We start from the raw sequence: 23294 nt of genomic DNA, 5'->3' as shown, positions 1-23294 counted from the left end.
GCTTTTGTTCTGTGAAGAAAAGGAAATAATAGAGATTGCAAGTTTGAAGATGACGGAGAAAATTTGGAGTTAATGGTAGAAGTAAGGTGTAAGCAGGATGCCTGTGGCACTATTTGAGAGGGCAGTAGGAGAAATGTTGTTTTGAGATAGCAGCAAGGTTTCATTCAAAGCAAAGCTACAGGTCGGGCATGGTGGTTCCAACTGTAATTCCAGAACTTTGGGAGGCTGAGGTGGGAAGAGTTCAAGACGAGCCTGGGCAACATAGTGATATGTCATCTCAACAAAAAATTGTTAAAAATTAGCTTGGTGTGGTGGCACATGCCTTTAGTCCTAATTACTTAGGAGGCTGAGGTGGGAGAATTACTAGAGCCCAGGAGTTTAAGATTACAGTAAGCAAAGATCACACCAGACTGAGCAAGCAGCAGTGTGCTGTGTCTCTTAAAAAAAAAAGAAAGAAAGAAAGAAAGCAAATGCTTAGAGAAAAAGATGGCAGATACAGATAGGTATCAACTTATGACAGCTTGACTTATAATTTTTGACTTTACTGTGGGTTTCTTGGGAAGAAACCCTATTGTAAGTTGAGGAGTACGTGGCTTACAGTGGTTTGACTTTATGATAAGTTTATTTGGGGTATTAAGTGCATTTTCAACTAGAAATGTAACCCTATTGTAAACCAAGGAGCATCAGAGTAGGGGAATTTGAAGCTGCAATTTTAATGTCTCCTTAGAAAGATTTGGGAAGATTGGGGAGGAATGGAGGCCTTGATCAAGGTCAGAGAGGTGTGGAACTTCATGGAGATAACAGTGCATATTTGATTCAGCATTGAATATTTTCTTTGAATGCAGAATATGTCTCATCCTTTTCTTGACATGGTGGGAACTAGGCCCAGTACCCAGAGAGCTTGGCTAGCTTGACTTAGTTGAAGTTTAAGTTGATTGAAGTTTTGACTTGCCTTACGAGGCAAGGGCTACAGCTTTTGTAGGTTTCTGTTTTTGTTCTTTCAAGAGAAGGCAGTAAAGGAGCCAGAAGTAAAAGGAGGCAGGGCAAAAAAGATGGTAATATACATAAAAATATGTGGGAATATGTGTGATAGATTGATCAGTTACAAACCTGGGTTATTTGATATGTAGGTTTGCAGTAGTTTGAATCCTAGACTGATTACCCCTTAAACATTTCTGGTGTACCTTGAATCTCTCCCACTTAGCCAGGATTCATTTAAGGAATGCATATTAGATAGTTGCTAAAATGGAGAAATATTAGAGTTAACAAAAATCACATGGTATTTCGATTCTAATTATAGGTCCCTCTGGACCACAGAGACAACTAGAATTAGTCACTTTTGAAAGTTGTTACAACTAAATATGGTCCAGATGAAACTTAGAAAGTTTAGGGTTACAGATTTGCTTTTTCTACATACATTTTTTTTTTTTATGGTTGTAAGTAGAATTTATTTATTTGTTTTTATTGTTTCAGTTTCATTGGGAGTACAAAGAGTTAGGTTGCCCTGATTGCGTTTGTTAGGTAAAGTGCCTCTTAGAATGTGTCCTGGCCCCAAGAGGTGTGTACATTTTTAAAACTATACAGATTTTATGAGCTACTTTTGAGTTTATGGATTCTGGTACTATATATAACTTCTTGTTGTCTTTATTCCTAAAAAACTCCTCCTGTTTAAGATTGTCAGATTGGCCATCTGCTGTTGTTTCTCACTAGTCATTAGTTTTCCAATGTGTGCTTAACCAAAGCATTTCTTCTTTTCATTCCTACTTTGAGGAGTTTCACATCAAGCCACTCTACAGAACCTAGTTGACTATTTTGGTGGTTGGCCATTCTTGGCATACATTTCTGAACAGGCGGGTTGTTTTCTAATCAGGATCTCATTGTTGATGTATTCCCTAGCTTCATAATGCTGCAAGATTTTGAATATCTTCTATAAGCAAAACAACAGGCTAAATAGTTTGGAAAACTTTAACAAATCAATTGCAATTTTTCCACCTTTCAAATGCCTACAGTCCCCGCAGAGATAATGTATATATAAATATGCCAAAATTGTGTAGTTAGAATTAGCATGAGGCAAGGAAATTTAAAATAATGTAGGAGTTGAAGAATTATAGTTAAGATAAAGTGATGCGATCATTCATATCTTGCATTCTGTCTTCTACTCTGTCCACTGAAATCCAGATAGTAGATTTGTAGACACTTGCGAGAGAATCGCCTAAGCCCAGGAGCTGGAGGTTGCTGTGAGCTGTGATGTCACAGCACTCTACTGAGGCAGCAAAGTAAGACTCTGTTTCTTAAAAAAAAAAAAAAAAAGAAAGAAAGAAAGAAATGAATTAGGAACATTTGAGTCTCAAGATCTCATTCATTTTCTCTCTCCTTCTCTCTCTCTCACAGACACATATCCCATACACCTGTACACACCTCTCCCTATCAAGTCTAACCTTGAAGAAAATATAAGTAAACTTAAAAGTAATGCAATAAAGACTTCTGTTTCCAGGGTGGGGTAAATGGAAAGAAGAAGGTGGGTCAGCTCAGGATCCAAATAATGTGAATGGTAAGAAGCCTATGTTTTCATATTACCTCATGGGTTTCGCAATGGATATGGAAAAGCTGGTAATCCTTCATTGTTGGGCACAGATAAATAAAAGTCTCAAGAAAAGTCTATACTTTTTAGCTAGAACCAGGTAAGGGGTAGCCTAGCAAGACAGAAATGTTGTAGAAAATAACCATTCCACTCCAGCTAGAAAATGTAGAAAAAAATCACCTTGATTAGCAAAGACCAGATGGGGACCTAGACTTTCACAGTGTTCAGATTGTAACAAGGCAGCCTGTCCATCCATAGTGTCTCCCACCTTTTCCCAGTAAGAGTTCCTCCTTTCCTCTCCTTTACCCTACCTGTGGGCTGCAAAAGCCTAGTGAGGAACTTGTACTTCCTCCTTCCACTAACCAGTTTCTCCACCAGAGCAATGCCAGGTCTCGGAGAAGTCTGAATAGAATATTTAAATGAGATCCATTGTCTCTTAATGAAATGACCCAAATATCCAGATTTCAATGGAAAATCTCTCATACTAAGCACCAGAAAAGTCTCACACAAATTATAAAAGATAATAGTGACGACATTGAAATAACACAAATTTTAGATTATCTGTCAAGGCACGGCATGGTGGCTCATGCCTGTAATCCTAGCACTTTGGAGGCCGCAGCAGGTGGTTTGCTCGAGCTTAGGAGTTCAAGACCAACCTGAGCAAGAATGAGACTAAAATAGAAAAAAAATTAGCTAGATGTTGTGGTGGGCACATGTAGTCCCAGCTATGTGGGAAGCTGAGGCATGAAGATCACTTGAGCGCAAGAGTTTGAGGTTGCTGTGATCTTTGATAATGCCATGGCACTCAACCCCAGGGCAACAGACTGAGACTGTCTTTTAAAAAAAAAACAAAAAAAAACAGTCAATTTAAAAGCAGCCATCAATACAATGTTTCAACAAGTAATTATGAACATGTTTGAAACTAATTAAGAAAAGGAAATTCTCAATGTAGAGTACATCTCAGCTAATAAATACAAAGAAGAACCAAGTGGAAGTTTTACAACTGAAAAATACAGTAGTCAAAATTAAAAATTAAGTGTATAAATCTTTTAACAAAAGTAATAGAGAAAAGGAACAGAGTACACAAATTATCAGCAGTGAAGTAAGAGATACAAGTTGAATATCCCTGTCTGAAATGTATGGGACCAAAGTGGTTTAGATTTCATATTGTTTCAGATTTTGGAATGTTTGCCTTGGTTGAGCATCCCAAATTAAAAAATCCAAAATTTGAAAATGCTGCCGCGAGCATTTTCTTTGAGTGCCATGTTGGTGCTCAGTAAGTTTCAGATTTTCAGATTTAAGTTGCTCAATCTCCACAGACTCTGCAGATATCAAAAGGGGTGATAAAAAATACTATAAAAAAAAAACTTTGCCCCAATAAATTTGACGACTTTTGATGAAATGAACTTACTCTTCAGAAAGTACAGGTTATTACAGGTCACCAAATATGATATAGATAATTTGAATAGTGCTATAACTTAAGGAAATCTAGTTTATAATTTTAAAATGAAAACAGGCCCAGAAAGACTGAGTGTGGCGGGTCACACCTATAATCCCACCAATGTGGGAGGCCAGGGTGGGAGGATCCCTTGAACCCAGGAGTTGAAAACCAGGCTAGAGAACACCGTAAGACCTTGTCTCTACAAAAAATGAAAAAAATTAGCTAGGCATGGTGATGCGTACCTGTAGTTTTAGCTACTTGTGAGGCTGAGGCAGGAGGATTGCTTGAGGCCAGTAGTTTGAGGCCACAATGAACTATGATCTTATCACTGCACTCCGCCCTTGGCAGAATGAAACCCTGTTTTTAAAAAATAAATGACTAAATATGGGAGATGGGGGTCTGCTTAAAGAAGAATTTGCTCTGTACACAGAGCAATACATCTGCCAGCAAATACAAGATAAAGGAGTACTTTCTAGTTAATTTTATGCAACCAGTATTTTGGTTTCATAAACCAAAACCAAAGAAAATCTAGCAATAAAAAAAAAAAAATCTCTTTCATAAATGTGTATGTAAAGACTAAGAAAATGTCAATATTATTCATTATACACTGTGACCAAGTGGACTTAATCCAGGATACAAGGGTTGATTCAGTATTTGAAAATTTATCAGTGTAATCATATTAACAAGGTAATGAAAAATTACATGATTATTGTCATTGTGAAAAATTACAAATTATTGTAGAAGCATTTGACAAAGTTTATCACCAGTTATTAAAACTATTAGAAAACTAGGAATAGCAGGGAACTTCCTCCATTGGATAAAGATGGATAAAGAACATCTATAGGGGCGGTACCTGTGGCTCAGTGAGTAGGGCACCAGCCCCATAAAACAAGGGTGGCGGGTTCGAACCCGGCCCTGGCCAAACTAAAACAACAACAAAAAATAGCTGGGTGTTGTTGGCAGGCACCTGTAGTCCCAGCTACTAGGCAGGCTGAGGCAAGAGAATCGCCTGAGCCCAAGAGCTGGAGGTTGCTGTGAGCTGTGACACCATGGTTCTCTACTGAGGGTGACAGAATGAGACCCTGTCTTTTAAAAAAAAAAAAGAACAGCTACAGAAAATGTACAGTTAATGTCATGCTGGATGAAAGAATGAATGCTTTCCCCCATGATTGGAAACTAGGTGGCAAGGATTTGTACTCTCACAACTCTTATTGATCGTACTGGACGTTCCAGCTAGCATAATTGGGGGAAAGGGGGAGGCATACAGATTGGAAAGGGAGAAATGAAATGAAATGAAATGTCTTTTTTTGCTATGACATGATAGTCTATGTAGAAAATCTCAAGTAATCTACAGAAAATCTTGTAGAACTAATAAGTGAGTTTAAGTAGGATCACAGGACATAAAACAAATACTCAGAAATTAATTGTATTCTCTATACTAGCAATGAATATAAACAAACTGAAATGAAAATTATAATAGTATTTGGAATTGCTTACAAAATGAAGTATTGAAATATGAATCTAATAACCCATGTATAGCAGCAGTCCCCAACCTTTCTGGGACTATGGATTGGTTTCATGAAGACCGTTTTTCCACAGACAGAAAAGGTGGTGATTAGATTCTCATAAGGAATGTGCAACCTAGATCCCTTGCATGCTCTATTTGCAGTAGGGTTCACATTTGTGATAATCTAATGCTGCCTCTGATGAGACGGGAAGTAGAGTTCAGGCAGTATTTCCAGTGGCTGCAAATACTGATGAAGCTTTACTTGCTTACCTGCCACTCAACCTCCCTCTGTGTGGCCTGCTTTCTGACAGGCCATGGACTTTGGTACCAGTCTGCAGCTTGGGGATGGATATTGCAGATGTATAGAACTTGTATGCTGAAAACTATAAAATGCTGATGAGAGACATCAAAGACCTAAATAAATGTTGAGACATATTTTTCATAGATTGAAAGATTCAACATAGTATAGATGTCTATTTTCCCAAAACTGAAATTAAGGTTTAACAAATACCTATCAAAATCTCATCAACGTGTTTTTTTGTGTAGGTATAGACAAAATTAACTTCATATGGAAAGACAAAGAAACTGGAGTAGCTAGTTTTTCCAACAGTTTGGAAAAAAAGAAAAAGTGGGAGGAATCACTGTATTCGATTTCAAGCCGGAATAATCAAGCCAGGGTGGTATTGGTGAACAGAGAAATGCATAGGACAATAGAATAGACTAGAAACCCAGACATAGCTTTACCCAAGTAAGCTTTGACACAGGTGCAAAATAGACTTAACAGAAGAAGGGTGACCTTTATGGCAAATGTTGCTGGCATAGTTGGATATTCAGAGTCAACAAAATGAACTTTGATCTAAATCTCATACCTTATACAAAAATGAACTCCAAATGGATCATGGTTCTAAATGTAAATCCTGCAACCATAAAACTTTTAAAAGAAAACATAGTAGAAAGTCTGTGGGACATCTGTGATACATCCATATTGTGGAATCCTCAGCAATGAAAAAAGATGTGATGTATATGCAAAGATTTGGATATATCTTAAAGACATTTGCTGAGTGAGCAAAGCCAATTTCATAAAGTCACATACTATATGGTTTTGTTTATATGTAGCACAACATTCTTGAAATGATAAAATTATAGAAATGGAGAACAGAGAATGGATTAGTTGTTGCCAGAGATTAGGGGTGGGGTTCGGGGGAGTGGAGAGGAAAAAAAAATTTGAGGGGTTAGTCTTTGTGATGATGGATAGTTTTGTACCATGATTGTGGTTTTTTGGTAGTTATACCGAAACACGTGATATAGGGCTGTTTATACATATTGTACTAATGTCACTTTTCTAATTTTGATTTTATACTGTAATTCAGTAAGAGATAACCATAGGGAAATATGAATGCAGGGCACATGGAACCTCTTTTACTACCTTTGCAACTTTCTTTGAATCTATAATTGTTTCAAAATTATAAATTTTTGAAAATCCATATTAAAATCAAGTAAAAAATGCTCAGAGGAGAAAACCAGGTGAAGATACAGGGTGTGTGGGAGGTTAATTCTGTGGCTTTTAAACCTCTCTGTTCAGAGGGCATTTGCAAAAACCTGGCAAACTTGAGTTTCTTTTCTTCAGGCATTGAGGAAGTAATAATATCTTTCTTTGTGAGGTGATGAGTCTGATAGGTCTTCCTTCTTTCTCTTTAAAGCTGAGCCTGAGGGCTAAACTGGAAACTACCATCAGTTCCACTATCTTTCAAGACTGTAAGGATAATTCATTTTTTTCTCTGTGCTTCTCAGTTTTTTTCTTCAGTGCATCAGAATTACCTGGAGGGCTTATTAAAAGTTACTGAGCAACACCCCCAGAATTTAAGATTTAGTAGGTGTGAGTTAAAGCCTTTATTTTTTATTTATTATTATTATTTTCTTTTTTTAGAGACAAAGTCTCACTTTGTCACCCCTCGGTATGGTGCTGTGGCATCACAGCTCACAGCAACCTCCAGCTCTTAGGCTTAGGCAATTCTCTTGCCTCAGCCTCCCAAGTAGCTGGCACTACAGGTGCCCACTATAACGCCCAACTATTTTCTTTTTTTTTTTTTCAGCAGTTTTTGGCCAGGGCTGGGTTTGAACCCGCCACCTCCTGCATATGGGGCCGGTGCCCTACTCCTTTGAGCCACAGGTGCCGCCCCGCCCAACTATTTTTTGTTGCACTTTCGCCAGGGCCGGGGTCGAACCTGCCACCCTAGGTACTTGGGGCCAGAGCCCTAATCACTGAGCCATAGGCACTGCCTGAGATAAAACCTTTAAACATTGCATTTCTGAGAAGTTCCCTGGTGATGTTGATTTTGCTGGTTGGTGACCACACTTCATAAACCATAGTGTAGATAAAACCTGTTGGAGTGAAGACCAGTTTAAGATCACTGCTGAGACTTTTGAGCAACCAGCTGACCCTTGTGTGATTTGTAGTTTGAATTTAATGCAGTTTGAATTTTCTGGTCCAACAGAAAAATCTCTAAGATAATTTAATTTGGATTTGTCCCCATGATGATAGACTGGTGAGAGAATTCCAAGACTCTTGTAGAATCAAATATAAATTCTTTTTGGAGAAACTTATCTCTATCCCAGCGCTGGAAGTTTTCCCAGAAATAAAATTCTAAGTGAGTAGAGCAACTAACAGTTAAAAACATAGGGAAACAAAGTGTGGTGAGCAGAAGTCAACAGCAGACTTGCTAGAAAATAGGAATGATCAGACAGAGAATATAAAGTAAGTGCTTAATATGTTTAAACAAAATTACAAGTTGAAAATATGTTCATAGGCTCAGAAACTATGAAGAGTATCCAAAGAGTTTTTTTTTTAAGCCAGAAGTTATAGAATTGAAAATTGTGCAAATTGAAGTTTTATTTTAAAGTTCACAGTGGATGAATTTAACTGCAGATCATATAACCTTGAAGGAGGAAATAATGAACTGGAATATACGTCCAAAGAAATTATTCATCATATTCAAGAGAAACAGTTGTAATCTAAGAAAGGGAAGTTAGGGCGGCGCCTGTGGCTCAGTGAGTAGGGCGCCGGCCCCATATGCCGAGGGTGGCGGGTTCAAACCCGGCCCCGGCCAAACTGCAACAACAACAACAAAAAAAATAGCCGGGCGTTGTGGCGGGCGCCTGTAGTCCCAGCTACTCGGGAGGCTGAGGCAAGAGAATCGCGTAAGCCCAAGAGTTAGAGGTTGCTGTGAGCCGTGTGACGCCACGGCACTCTACCAAGGGCGGTACAGTGAGACTCTGTCTCTAAAAAAAAAAAAGAAAGGGAAGTTAACACACAGTTTAAGAATGTCTACATGATTACCTGAATGTCCTTTCATAACAGAAAATGGCAAACAGATAGCAGTTGAAAGGATAATGTTTAAAAATTTTCTACAACTTGTGAGCAGCATCAACCTGTGCATTCAAAAAGCATAGGAACCTACGCTGGTTAAATAAAGAAAATCTCACTTAGCCTTGTTAACAGTGAAACAACACCAGAGACAAAAAAAGACCTTTGACTTATCTAGAGGCAGAGGCAGATTGACCTTCTGTATCATAGTGAGAAGACATTGGGATGTTATCTTAAATAAAAAGAAAAAAGCCTAGGATGATTCTATATTAAGGGGGGGAAATCAGAGGAAATCCATACATTGCCTATAGACAAAACCTGAGTATTTGCAATTAGTAAGTCTTTTACTAAAATAAATTCTATTTTCAAAGGACACAGGGTCTTGCCCTGTCACCTAGGCTAACATGCTATAGTGTGAGTAGAGCTCACTGCAGCCCCAAACTTCAGGGCTTAAGCGATCCTCCTGCCTCAGTCTTGGGAGTGTCTGGGACTACCAGTGTGTGTCACCACACTTCGCAAATTTTTATATATTTTTGTAGAGACAGGGTCTTGCTATGTTTGCCCAGGCTAGTCTCAAAAGACTAGGCTTAGTCCTCCCACCCTGTCTTCCCAAAGTGGTAGAATTACAGGGGTGAGCCATGCACTTGTCCTCACTGAATGAAATTCTGAAGAATGCACTCTAGACAAGGGGACAGTGAAATCTCTGGTGGAAGGCCTGAGATATAAGAAGGAATAAAAAACACAAAAGTAGTGGGCGGCGCCTGTGGCTCAGTGGGTAGGGCACTTGCCCCATATACTGAGGGTGGCAGGTTCGAACCTGGCCCCGGCCAAACTGCAACAAAACATAGCTGGGCGTTGTGGTGGGTGCCTGTAGTCCCAGCTACTCAGGAGGCTGAGGCAAGAGAATCGCCAAGCCCAGGAGTTGGAGGTTGCTGTGAGCTGTGACGCCATGGGACTCTACCAAGGGTGACAAAGTGAAACTCTGTCTAAACAAAAAGTAGTAAATATCTTAGGGAATCTAAACAATGATTTTTACGAAACAGTAAGCATGTTTCATAGGCTTTTAACAGTAAAATTAATACACAAAGGTTTCCAGGATAATTGAATACACATATAAAAAAATAAATTGGATGCCTTATACCATACAAAAATCAGTTCCATACTGAATAAAAACTTTTATGTAGACGACAACCATCATATAAAGCTCTTACAAATACAAAATAGGCACATACTATTCATGATTTTCAGAGGAAAAGAATCTTAAGACAGAGTGATAACCATTGAAAGGGAGTGATGCTTCACCTACATTGTTTCAGACCTTATCTTTGTCAGAAAACTTTGTAAAGGGAGTGAAACAGTATGCTTCAAAGTAGAGAAAGATTTGTGTAACACATAACTGAGAAAGGACTCTTATCAAGAATATGTAAAGAACACAAACAAGTAACTAGAAAAAGACTTCAAAGAGAGCTCGAAAACTGGAAAGGTAAGTAAACAGAAAAGTCCAAGCTCCTTAGTATTTATTTAGAGAAGTACAAATTAAAATTAAGTCAGGTATTACTAGTTTGCATTAAAAAGTCAACTCCAAGATGATGTTACCACTTTGGAAAGTAAATTTTATATCACCTCCAAAGTTGAACACGTGCTTATTCTGTGACCCCATAGTTCAATTCCTATATATCCTGGAAAATAAAGTAAATGAATACTCAAGAAAAGCATAAGCAAGTGTGTATGAGAGACATCTGTAAGAATGTTCATAGCAGCACTTTTCATAATAGCCCCAAATTGGAAACAACCTAAATAGTCCTCAACAGCAGATTGGATAAATAAACTGTGGTATAGTCATGCAGTGGAATGTCATTCCACAGAAACTAATGGGCTACAGCTACCCACAGCATACACATATGTATCAGTTACAAAATCAAGTGAAAGAAGCAAACCACAAAAGGGTATGTGTACTGTGATTTCTTTTACATGAAGTTTGGTAAGAACCCAAACTGAAAAATGCAACTGGGATATGACTGGCCTACTTTTTCCTGCTCCACTTCTGCATTTCCGTAACTGTCTTGGACACCACCACTTGACCACATCACTTAGGATCTCTAACAAGTCTGAAATCAGTCTTTTGGCTTTTCCAGTCTCACTGAGTTGTCTCTTTATTTGTTCTTGGTGGATTTCCCTTGATTGACTTATGCTTTCATGTTTCCAGTCACTCCTTTTTTCTCTCGTTCCTCCCATCTCTTTTGCCTCACAGACCTGATATCCTCTTTCAGTGCAACCACTGTAACAATACTGAATATGAATTCTTTCAATCTACCTTTCCTATACCTTATAGAATAATGCTTACACTTTTCAAAAGGAAATGTATTATAGAAATCACTGGTTTTACTCTTTAAAGCCAGTATAGTTTTGGCCACTCTGTACTACTAGCATTGCTCTCTTGTAATATACTTTTCTCCAAGTTTCCCTTCTTAACCCTGGTGGCTGTTGCTATACATTTTTACTTCCTTCCCTTTCTTCTTTCCTTCCCCTTTGAAAAAAAGTTTATGTAGTCTTCCCTAAGGTGTTCTCTTCAGCTTGTATCTTTTTTTTTTTTCCCTTGAGGTGGTTTCATTACGTTGCCCTTGGTAGCGTGCCATGGCGTCACAGCTCACAGAAACCTCAGACTCTTGGGCTCAAGCCATTCTCTGACCTCAGCCTCCCAAGTAGCTGGGATTACAGGCGCCCGCCACAACATCTGGCTATTTAGCTTGTATTTTTTATCTTATTAATTTGTACACAAATGAGAATTTATATACTAGTAACACAGTAAGTAGGTTTTCTGCTTGAGTTGATATCACTACCCTTTCTAGCACACAGACTGGAATTTCTTCAATTCTTGCTGATTCCTTATTACCTTTATATACTGGTGGTTAGCAAATCCTGTTAATTCTTTCCAGTGCTTCCTTTTCAAGTCTTTTTCTCATTTCCATTGACCTGGCCAGTTTCTTTCTTTCTTTTTTTTTTTTCTTTGCAGTTTTTGGCTGGGGCTGGGTTTGAACAGGCCCCACCTACAACCTACAGGCGCCACCCCAACCTGGCCAGTTTCTTTTGCTCACTCTGATGGTCTATGGTACAAAAATAAATTGATCTTATCTTTCTAGCCTTATTTCCAGCAGTTGATCCTTCATGAAACCTGTATGCCCAGCAAAATGGACTACTTACTCTTTCTTTTTTTTTTCAAATAATTTTATTTATTTTTTTAATTTATTTATTTTCATTGTTAAATCATAGCTGTGTACATTAGTGCAATCAAGGGGTACAATGTGCAGGTTTCATATACAATCTGAAATATATTCTCATCAAACTGTTCAACGTAGCCTTCATGGCATTTTCTTAGTTACTGTATGTAGGCATTTGTATTCTGCCTTTAGTAAGTTTCGCCTGTACCCATTCTAAGATGCACTGTAGATGTGGCCCCAACATCTAGTAGTGTTGGATTACCCTCCCTCCAACAAAACCTCCCCCCCTTCCCCTTCCCCCATAGTCTTGTGCTATAGTTGGGTTATAGCCTTCATGTGAAAGCTATAATTTAGCTTCATAGTAGAGCTGAGTACATTGGATACTTTTTCTTCCATTCTTGAGATACTTTACTAAGAAGAATATGTTCCAGCTCCATCCATGTAAACATGAAAGAGGTAAAGTCTCCATCTTTCTTTAAGGCTGCATAATATAACAAAGACATCTGTACCAGAATGTTTATTGCAGCCCAATTCATAATTGCTAAGTCATGGAAGAAGCCCAAGTGCCCATCGACCCACGAATGGACTAGCAAATTGTAGTACATGTATACTTATTCTTTCTTGACAGTTATTGGTTTTGTTCTTGTCCTTTTTCCCACTATTCATTCCTTTCACCACATCTCCCATCCCCAACACCTTCTTTCTCTTCCTAAGCAGTAAAGCTCAGAAAGAGATCAATGGAAGTTCTCTGTTTTCAGGGTAAACTCTTAGCCTTAAAGATTTCCTTAGCATTGTATTTGTATCTTTTCTTATCCTTTTTTTTCTGTCTTGTGTTAGAGTGAATTTCAGTTGTCTTATTTCTACTAATTAGTTTCTCTGTTCTTGGCGTCAAGGCATTATATTTATTTCTTTTTTGGACCCTGGAACACAGTGTATTGCTTATGTGACTTAATGGGGGAAAAAATACAAACCAAAAACCACATTTTCTTTTTATTAACCTCTATAATTTGGGGGGGAGAGGATTCCTAAAACATTAAATTTATAGTCGAATGACCTTACACTAATTTATTCCAAGACCATAGTCTTGAGAAAAATGTACCTCCAGAATTTAAATGAATTCCACACTACCACACCATTCAAGTAGTTTGTGGCTTCTAGAATTTTTATTTTTAGAGACAAGATCTCGCTTTGTTGCCCATGCTAGAGTGCAGCAGCTATTTACAGGCCCAATCACAGTGTACTGTAGCCTCAGTCTCTCCATTGAAATTTTTAAACTTTATGTCAGCTTTCATAAGTAATGCAGGCGTTCATTTGAATACTTGAAAGAGTTTTAATCCTTTCCTTCTCTCTCAGGCCTGTAGTATAAGTCTTTTGCTTTCTCCTTGGGCCTCCAGCTGCCTGAGTTTGCCTTTAGGGGGAGAGCAGGAATCCTAGGTGAGCTGGGAGTGCTATAACCTAACTGGATGTAAGTCCCTTAGAAGAATGGTGGCCTCCTTTTTTTTTTTTTCCATAGAAATTCACTCTTCTATTCCCATTTCCCTTTTCTCCCTCCAAGAGGCTGCCTGTCCTTTTGTTCTATTTTACTGTTTGCTGCCCTTCTTCAGACTTCTGTGGCTGGTAGGAAATCTTTCTTATTTTTTGTAAAGTCTTTTACAACTTAGATGTGGTCTGATGGTTATATGGTTTTAAGAAAAATACCATAAATAGGGTATTGTCTTTAGTTTTATCTTTAGTTATCTATAAAATCTGAATTCCACCTGGATAGACTTGTTACTACTTTATCCTTCATCTGTTCCTAGCACTTACTTGTTAGTTCTCTAATATCTTTTATGGATTGTAATGCACTAAGGAGCATATATTCGTTATTATTGTAAATAGGAGAATTATAACAACAGACATTTTTCTTACAAAATTAAAAAACTTTTTCTCAACATCCATTAGATGGCTGAGTGTGCCACTTTGGCAGCTCAGTTTGACGTTTATTGCTTTGCTTGTGTTTTCTGCTTTTGGAGTAGTGCTTATTTATTTATTTATTTTTATTGTTGGGGATTCATTGAGGGTACAAGAAGTCAGGTTACACTGATTGCATTTGTTAGGTAAAGTCCCTCTTACAATCGTGTCTTGCCCCCGAAAGGTGTGTCACACACTGAGACCCCACTCCTCTCCCTCCTTTCCTCTCTCTGCTCTTTCTTTCCCCACCCCTCTCTCCTTCTTTCTCTCTCTGCTCTCCCCTTCCCCCACCCCCACCGTGTCATTAATTGTCATTAATTGTCCTCATATCAAAATTGAGTACATAGGATTCATGCTTCTCCATTCTTGTGATGCTTTACTAAGAATAATGTGTTCCACTTCCATCCAGGTAGTACTGCTTATTTTTAAATTGTCTGGATGAGCCCTTATCAGAACTTATTATTATAATGCATATTATATTACACATGTTTTGCCAAATTTCCTAACATGAGTATTTACAAACTTCCAAAAAGTAGCTGAAGTGTTCTTTATAACAGAAGTAAAGACAGTACATTACAATGCTTGGGTGGTTACATTTGTTACTTTCAAGAGCTATTTTGGGCTAGAATTCAGTTGCCAATAATCTGTAATTTAGATTTCTTCCAATACAGTTAATAACTCATCCTTTTCTTCCTGACTCATAATTATTTGGGGACATTTTCTAGAGTATGGTGGCACTTTAGGAGTTTTTGAAGCACATAGGACTCTGTGCTTCAGTTAAGTAATAATATTTATTACGTGTTTATGCATTTGGCCCTGTTTTAGGCAGTGAGGGGAAATACCAGAATGAAGAGGATATGTTTCTCAGTAGGGAACCCAGTGCATTAATTCTTTTCTTTGAGTTTCTGACACCAAGTAATTGAGTAGAATGAGATGGCTGATGGAAGTTATATTGGTAATGAACCTTGAGAAGAATTTTTGTTTCTTTTTGATAGTGTCCTTATTAATATTGTCTGAAAATAAAAACGTAAAAGCTATATTCTTCAGAAATATTTTTTATTTGTTCATCGATTTGAATTGTAAAAAGGCGGGGGAACTAAAGTAGGTTGAATGCTTACCGTGTGCCAATTTCTTTCTTAATATGCATTATTTAACTTGTTTCTTCCAATGTGCTGAAAGATGGTTAGAAATATCTCCATTTTACAAACGAAGAAACTAAGGATCAAATGGATTGAAAAACTTTCTCTGGATTAGATACCTATAAGTGGAGAGGCAAATTTTGAATCCATATCAGACCTGCATCAAAGCCCTCATTCTTTTCAGGCATCCTTGGATTCTCCTGGGAAGATGACGCTTATGCCTTCAAAAGAGGAACCTGGGCCTCTTTGTGATATCAAAGTGTTTTTTAATTTTTTTTACCTAGAGAAAATTATTTTCTGAAATGTAGAACCATATATAGTACTATCAGAAGGTTGTATATTTTCACATCCTAAGGGCAGAAAACTCCAAACAAAGGATTGATTGCCTCCAGTTGTTGTTTTTAAAAAGATCTATGAAAATATGACATATTTTTGCCAAACTGGACCCAATAGTCATTCTAGCTGACAGATAACTGTAGAAGATAGCAAACACTGTTTGCTTCACTGATTTTATTCAGAGAAACTAGACCTAATAATATTATTTTTCAGGCATAGTTTATTTTAATATCTATATTATGTAGATATATATCTATAGTAATAACTGTGAATTCTGTCAGTTTAAAAATACAGTACATGATGTAAAGGAAGATGACATGTTATTAACATAAAAAATACCTTATCAACAGTATTACAATTAGATAATTTATCTTCATATAATTCCCTTGATTTCTCTTCATTAAAGGTCCTTATAGCTAAGCTGTGTAAAACAGGAAATATGGCTATTATCCAGTGTTCTTAAGGAAACACGAGTGAAATGAAGCAAAGCAAACAATAAAAATAGGTTATATGCCAGTTGTATTCCAGTGCCAATTTGGTACTTGATGAACAACAATGGGGTCGGGGCTATCTGTCACTGACCCCAGAATAAATAGTACTGTAATTTCACAAAAAGCCTGTATATATTTTATATACCGTGTGTAAGTAACTTACAACAAGTTAATCACATCCTCTGCATGTTATTTCCTTTATATTTTCTTCTTTTGATGTGTGCCTGTGACAAATGTATTTGCTGCATTCACTGCATGCTTTCACATAGTTCCAGTCTCTGCCATGGGGACAAAGGTAGCAGTAACCTTTTTTTAGTAAGCTTTTCAATTGCTTGTCTCATAACCCTCTTGTCACTGTGCCTTGTCCTTGATTGCCCTCGTATTCACAAAGATTCATTGCCATTGTATATTTTTTTGGTGGAGACCGTGCACATTTTAGGTGCTCATTCTTATGTTTTCGTCACAAAGCTTGTCATGCCAAATCTTCCAAGAAGTATTTTGTTCCCCATTGTTGTTGTTGTTTTTTTTGTTTGTTTTTTTAACAAAATTGCAATAGTGGCTATTTGTTTTCTCCCAAATCACATTGTATGCTGCAACATCAATGATGTTGAAGAAAACTGCCAGATCTGCTTTAATAACAGTATAAAAGTAGATTACATCTGGCTTATTATATGCCACCTTCATGTCTTTGCTGTGTAGAAAGTACTATAATTACTTTTCCTGTCTTCGGAACATAATTTGCTAATGTCACATAGGGAGAGAAGGCACATTTTTACTGTACAAGATGGAAAGCTTTTGGTCGATGCTGGCCTGAATTCTAGAGACAAATATCTTTTATCACTGCAAACAGTACCAACTGTGGTTATGTTCTTTTGAAGGAAGCTGAAAGCTAAGGCAATGGAGGTAAACTTTGTCTATGGTAATATTTCTTCCAGACTGATCCAAATGGTAAGTTCTGCACCAATTCCTTTGCAGTCTCAGAGCCACTGCTATAATTTCTTGAATGATTCTCTGATATCCCTGCATGTAACTTCACTGCAAAACAGTACTTTGTAGAAGAATCACAGAAAAGATTAACTGCAGGGTGGCGCCTGTGGCTCAAAAGGAGTAGGGCGCTGGCCCCATATGCCAGAGGTGGCAGGTTCAAACCCATCCCCAGCCAAAAACTGCAAAAAAAAAAAAAAAAAAATTAACTGCAATTCCATACTTCCCTGGTTTAGATGGTATGTAACATCTGAATGGACAACACCATGGAAAGACACCAATTTCTCATCAACAGTGATATAGACCTGTGAGGATTGTATAAAGTGAGAGCTTATGTATGACCATATTCCAAAGTTCTTGAACTGGAATGGACTTAACGCTGTGAGCGTCACATGTTGCAGCATCAGAAAAACATAGACATTTCAGTAGGAGTTGCATTGCGTGTTCTGAAAATGTAGCATGGCAAACTGGAAAAATTCTCCTCACTGGAAAGATCTCAGATATTTATTTTGTCAGTACATACCACAGTGTGGAAGAATTCTATTTAGTCCTAATACATCTTTTATGAAATAGCCAGAATTTTGAGTGAAAATGTCCTTACTTAACTCTTTGACGAGATGTGCTTTCTAGTTTGAAACTTGATAATTACATCCACAGTTATATCATCAATAAACAGTTGGAAAGCATCCAGTGGAGTTTTTGGGTTCTGTTTCCAGTTGTACTCCTTGAGTCCTCATAATATTAGCTTATTGTCGACTCCTCTGATCCTTTATTGGCTGTGAGTTCCATGTCGTTCCTTATGGTGCCATCGTCTTAGCCGTAAGCTGCTCTGTTTTTACAACTGGGCGTGGTCTTTTTGTCTTGGGGTTCACGTTTTGCATTACTTCTTCTCCTTGCTCATGGTCATCATCTTCTTCTTCCTCTTCACTTTCTTCCTCAGAACAAATTCACATTCTGCCTCTACGAATTCTTCTTGTTCACTATCTATCAGATGGAAATGCCCTCATCATTTCCTTCAAAATCTGACACTATCAGTTCTTCTCTATCTCAGGTGCCAACAAATTATATTGCCTCTTCATGAGGAAAAATAAATTATTGTTTGACATAAATGAATTTGTAGAATTATCAGATATTCTATATTTTCAGTCATATGTACCTTGATCTTCACCAGGCACAAATACAGATGTAACTACACTGTGGAAATCACTTAGAAAAGAATAGAATACTGGCTTTTTCTGGAAAAGAGAAAACTTGGTGCTGCCAGTAAGAAAAGTATTGAGAACTACTGATCCAAGGGTGCTGACATGTGAAAGTGTCATGGACCATGGGCAGGTAGGTAAGGGTATGATAACAAAAGTCATAGATGGTGAAACTGCAACTGTCTGCATAAACAGATATACAACAAAACCATGCTGGGGTCAGTCCCTGACTCCCCCCACCCCACTGGCATTTGACTTTAAAAAGGAACTTAATTTCTGTGTGGTTGTGGTATCATTTTTCTGGCTCTGTAGTCTTTGTCCTTTTTCACTGTATCAGGAAATAGTGATTATATGCATATCCATCAAAGTCTTCAAAGTTGAGATTGTACTTTTACAGCTGTTCAAACGAAAATAATCAGTACTACTGATGGAGCCTATTGATGTCATTTTGTAAGATAATGTCATCCTCCCATTACTGTGAGAAAATTTATACTCCCATATACCTTCTAAATTAACCTACCATATTAATTAGGTATAGTAACATTTTTATTCCTTACTATGTATTATCTGGTGTTGACAATATTGGTACCATATTTACATTGCCTTGCATGGAAATTGACAACCAAGATAATTATAAATTAAGAAGATTCTTATTTTTTAAAGACAGTCTCACTTTGTTGCCCTCGGTAGAATGCTGTGGCATCACAGTTCACAGCAACCTCCAGCTCTTGGGCTTAGGCGATTCTCTTGCCTCAGCCTCCCAAGTAGCTGAGACTACAGGTGCCCACCACAACGCCCAGCTATTTTTCTTTTTCTGTTGCAGTTTGGCTGGGGCTGAATCTGCCACCCTTGGTATATGTGGCCAGCGCCCTACTCACTGAGCCACAGGCGCCGCAACAAAGAAGATTCTTATTCCATCTTTAGAAGGAAATGTAGAATCACTCATTTGTCTATAAAGAATCTTTGGCAAAGGTGTTTTTAAAAAGAATATTACATTTCTAAGTATTTTATTATTGTTAGCTTAGTACCTGAACAGTATTTTACTCATGAGTAAAAGGAAGGAACTTTTAGCTGTCAGAGAATGAGCATGTCTCATGAGTTATAATCGTGGCATGGCAGTTGGATGACAATTATCTCTTAGTGAATCAGCTTCATCTAAACCTAATTGCATATTATTTTGTTTATTCACTTCCTGATTCAATAATGAGCAGTCATAATATATAGTAATGTAATAGCTAGCATATTTAATTTCATAGCTTGCAGAATGTCTTTCATAAGTAAAATTCTCAAGAAGTTGAAGACAAACGAAAATTCTTGAAGAATTCAACTTATCTAGTTATTTTTTCCTTTTGTGAATTTGAAATGTCTATAAATGTCCTTATGTAATAAGAAAACCTTTGGTATATTTAAATATTTAGCCTGATACTTAGTTAGAAACAAGGCTTTTAAAAGATGAATGTTTTTTATATGCATTTTAAGTCCTTGTGTCTGGTAAGTATCATTGGTTTGCTATTTTGACTGTGATCCATGGGAGAAAATAACTTTTATTGTTATACAGTAAATGTTTATGTGTGTATTGTTTAATTTAAAAAAGCCCCTAAGACCTGTTAATTAACAATGTTTATATGAACAAGAGAAAGGTTTAGAACCAGGCAGCACTAGGAACCAAAGATGGTTCAGAATCCCCCACCTACAATCAAGTGAGCTATGTTTATACTACATTACAGGGAAAAACAGGAAATTCCTTACAAAGATTACCTGATTGGTACAGTTTGGTGTTTGCTTTACTTAGGCATAATTTAGCTTATTTCAGCTTGGGATTGGCTGAGGGTTTGGCAGCTATGGCCAAACTCAGTTGCTTAGTTATAAGGGTATACTCCAAGGTTAAGTTTTAACTTGTTTACACATCAAGCTAGATTCTAGGTCACTCTATATAATGTCAGCTTTGGGCCAAGCATGGAGGCTGCTTTGAGCCAAACTTAATTTAACACTATGAACATAAGTTTTATTTATCCTCACCACATGAGCTACATTCTGATACTCCTTCTTTTCTTATATTTTATTTAAAAATAATTCTAATTTACCAAATTGATGTCATGAACCAATAGTAGTTTGGGACTCATAGTTTGGAAAATACTGTAGTATAAGATTGAAAAATGTTTACCCTATTAACAACCGAATCAACTTGAATATTACAGAGATTAGCAGCTGCTTTAAAAAAAAATCTTATTTTCTTGATTCCTCCCTACTGTGTCATCACCAAATGTTATTTCATTATTGTTTTCTGGACTTGAAAATTTAAGTGAATGATTACAAAGTTTTGGAGTAAGAAGTCTGAGGTACTAAGCCCACTGAGGAGAATTTAATCTTAATTGAGATAACATGGTTATTATCTATGCACCCTTAAAATAAGACCATTTTTAGCTAATAGAAAATAAATGTCAAATGATTGTTTAAAGGATCATTAACCAGAACAAAGCATCATTCTTTTGTAATGAAAACATTCTATATATGAAAAGTTTTATCTTATAGACAAATGTGATTTTATTAATGGTAAATCATAATTGTTATGAAAAATATTTGTGAACATTAATAATGCAGTTGCTTCATTTATGTTGACTTGTGTTACCTGTTTCATTTTACATTACCACGAAACGTAACATTTCATAGTTGACAGAAAACTTAGATATGTACATAGCTTGTAGTAAAATATTAACATCTCTTGCATACCTACTTCCAACAGGATGGATTTGAATGGGGTAAAATTAGGGAGATTAGTTATGAAGTTATTGAAATAGTTTAAAGAAGAAATGAACTTGAAATAGGATGGTATCTATGGAAATAGAAAAGGTAATTTACCAAGATATGAGAGTAAAATTAATACAATTTGGCAGCTGATTAGGTTAATTAAAGAATATCTGAGTATCTGCTGTGCAATTCTGTGAACAAAACACATGTGCTCTTTGCCCTTATAGATGATTCAGTCCAATGAGGAACTCAGACATTTTCAATTCAGAGTAATGGATTTGCTTCCATGAAGGAAGGCCACAGGTGCCTTGGGAGTGAATACATTGACAACTAAACTTGAAGCTTTGAGGATGAATAGGTCTTGACCAGGGAAAAGTTTGTTATAGTAAAAACAAAGAAACCAGAAGACCTCCATGTTGGTTTGACAGTGAGAGATGAGAGATTGTTGTACTTTTAGAGTAGTTCACTGTGGCTAGATCCTGGGATTGAAGAGGGAGAAGAATCTAGTAAGAGAGGAGCCCAGGGTCAAATTATCCAGAGTCCTGGAATCCCTGGGGTCCCCTCATTCTTGGTCTTAGCCCTAATGAGACTTTGGCTTCATCTTATGAATAGCTGGGAACCATGGGTGTGAATTTCAGCAAGAGAGATTACAGATTAAAACTGCATGTTAGAAGGATTATTTTAGCTAAGGATGTCTTATAACTAAGGCAGAAACTTAAGTAAAAGATAAAATGATCCAGAGAAGTTCAGCATAATGCAAGGGTAGGAAGTATAGCTGGACCTTGCAAAGGTTTGGAACCAAGCATGTTATCAGTTAGTATTAGGTACTTACTCCTCTCTAGCATCACATAGGGTCCTGTCTCTCAAGTCTGCTTCATTATTTCTGTGTATACTGGCTTATCTGCTTGTCTAACTCATAGCCTCTGAGTTTCTCTCCCAGTTCCAAATCCCCCCTGAAGAGTCTGATCGACTCCTTAAGTTCTGTCCTTGTTCTAATTAGTTGTAGCTAGTAGGGCAGGGTCATACAGCATAAACTTAACTGCTTCAGAGCCTACCTTTCTTTTTTTTTTTTTATTAAATCATAAAGACGTAGATCATGTATACATTAATACATTTAGCGGGTACAAGGTGTGGATTTCATATACAATTTGGAATGCTTACATCGTACTGGTTAATATATCTCTCACCTCATTTACTTAATTATTGTGTTAAGACATTTATACTCTCTACTTAATACCCTTCTGATGGTTAAAGGGATGCAGTGAGTTGTGGAGCTAGGCAGGTTTCTCAGAACCAGCTTCAGAATATCACTCCCTGCGGAGCGTGGAATTGAGGGAAGGGTATCCTTTTAGGAGAATATAGTAATCCCTACAGTAGATAATGTTGACCTGAGTTAGGATGGTGAGTAAGAAGAGAACATACATGTGGTAAATTAAAAATTTAATCTCCAGAACTACATGCTGGCTTGAATGTGGGAGGATAAAGAGGTCAAAGATAATGTCTATGCTGGCTTGAATACCTCAGTGGTTGATGTGCAGTCCCTGAGCTGGAAGATCATAGAAGCAGATTTGGTGGGGACTGAGGGAAGTGAAGAATTCACATATATATTCTGCACATTTACAGTTTGGGGTAGTTTTCAGATATCTAAGTGAAGATCTGTGGCTTTGAATGTATGCCTCTAGAGCAGAAGAAAAAGCTCAATAGATAAATATTTGAAATTCTTTAGTTTTAGGTGATAACTGAAGCCATGAGAGTAGATGAAATGACCCTGGAAGAGTATAACAAGAGAAGAGGGCCAGGACAGCCCTTAAGAGAATCATGTTGCAGGAGATAAAGAGTCTGTAAGGGAAACTGGGAAGGAACAGGAGGGTGTGAATCAGGAGTATGCAGTGTTTTGAGGAGCCTAAAGAAAGTGTTAGGAACCTAAGGCAGGAGAGTGTGGTCAACAGTGTCAGGTGCTGCAGAGCAGAGTAAATTTCTGTTGAGTTCAGAAGCAAGGATGATGACCTTGATCAAAGAGTTTAATGGGATTGGTGAATAGTGGCTACATATTCTCTGGATCTCAAAGCTTCAAGTTCAGTTGTTAATGCATTCACTCCCAAAAGGGATTGAGGACTCTGGGAAGTGAAGAGAGATCGAAGTAGCAAATGTAAACTGTGCTTAAGCAATTTGGCTGTGATGACAAAGAGAGAGATGAGCCAGTGGCTAGAGATGGTTATGACAGTGAAGTAAAGTTTTTAAGTATATATGTTTTTAAAAATAGCAGAGTCTTGCTTTTATCATATTGGAGTGCTAGGAGAAAGAGTGATAATCAGTTGAGTAAGATATGAGTTATT

General features: G+C 37.3%; 1 protein-coding gene across 5 annotated transcripts in view; it reads left to right on the top strand.

The window, feature by feature from the left end:
* Positions 1–23294, top strand: part of MAPK8 (mitogen-activated protein kinase 8) — a 109968-nt gene that overhangs the window by 30929 nt on the left and 55745 nt on the right. The window contains exon 1 of one of the 5 annotated variants that reach the window (XM_053584614.1): positions 18193–18343. The exons of the other annotated variants lie outside the window; for them this stretch is intronic. The gene's annotated coding sequence lies outside the window, so the exon portion shown is untranslated. Of the gene's footprint in view, positions 1–18192; positions 18344–23294 lie in introns of those variants that run through there. 5 annotated transcript variants of the gene reach the window in all.

This window comes from Nycticebus coucang, chromosome 3, assembly GCF_027406575.1.
Source record: "Nycticebus coucang isolate mNycCou1 chromosome 3, mNycCou1.pri, whole genome shotgun sequence".
NCBI classification, from domain to species: domain Eukaryota; kingdom Metazoa; phylum Chordata; class Mammalia; order Primates; family Lorisidae; genus Nycticebus; species Nycticebus coucang.
This window is presented reverse-complemented; position numbering and strand designations above follow the sequence as displayed.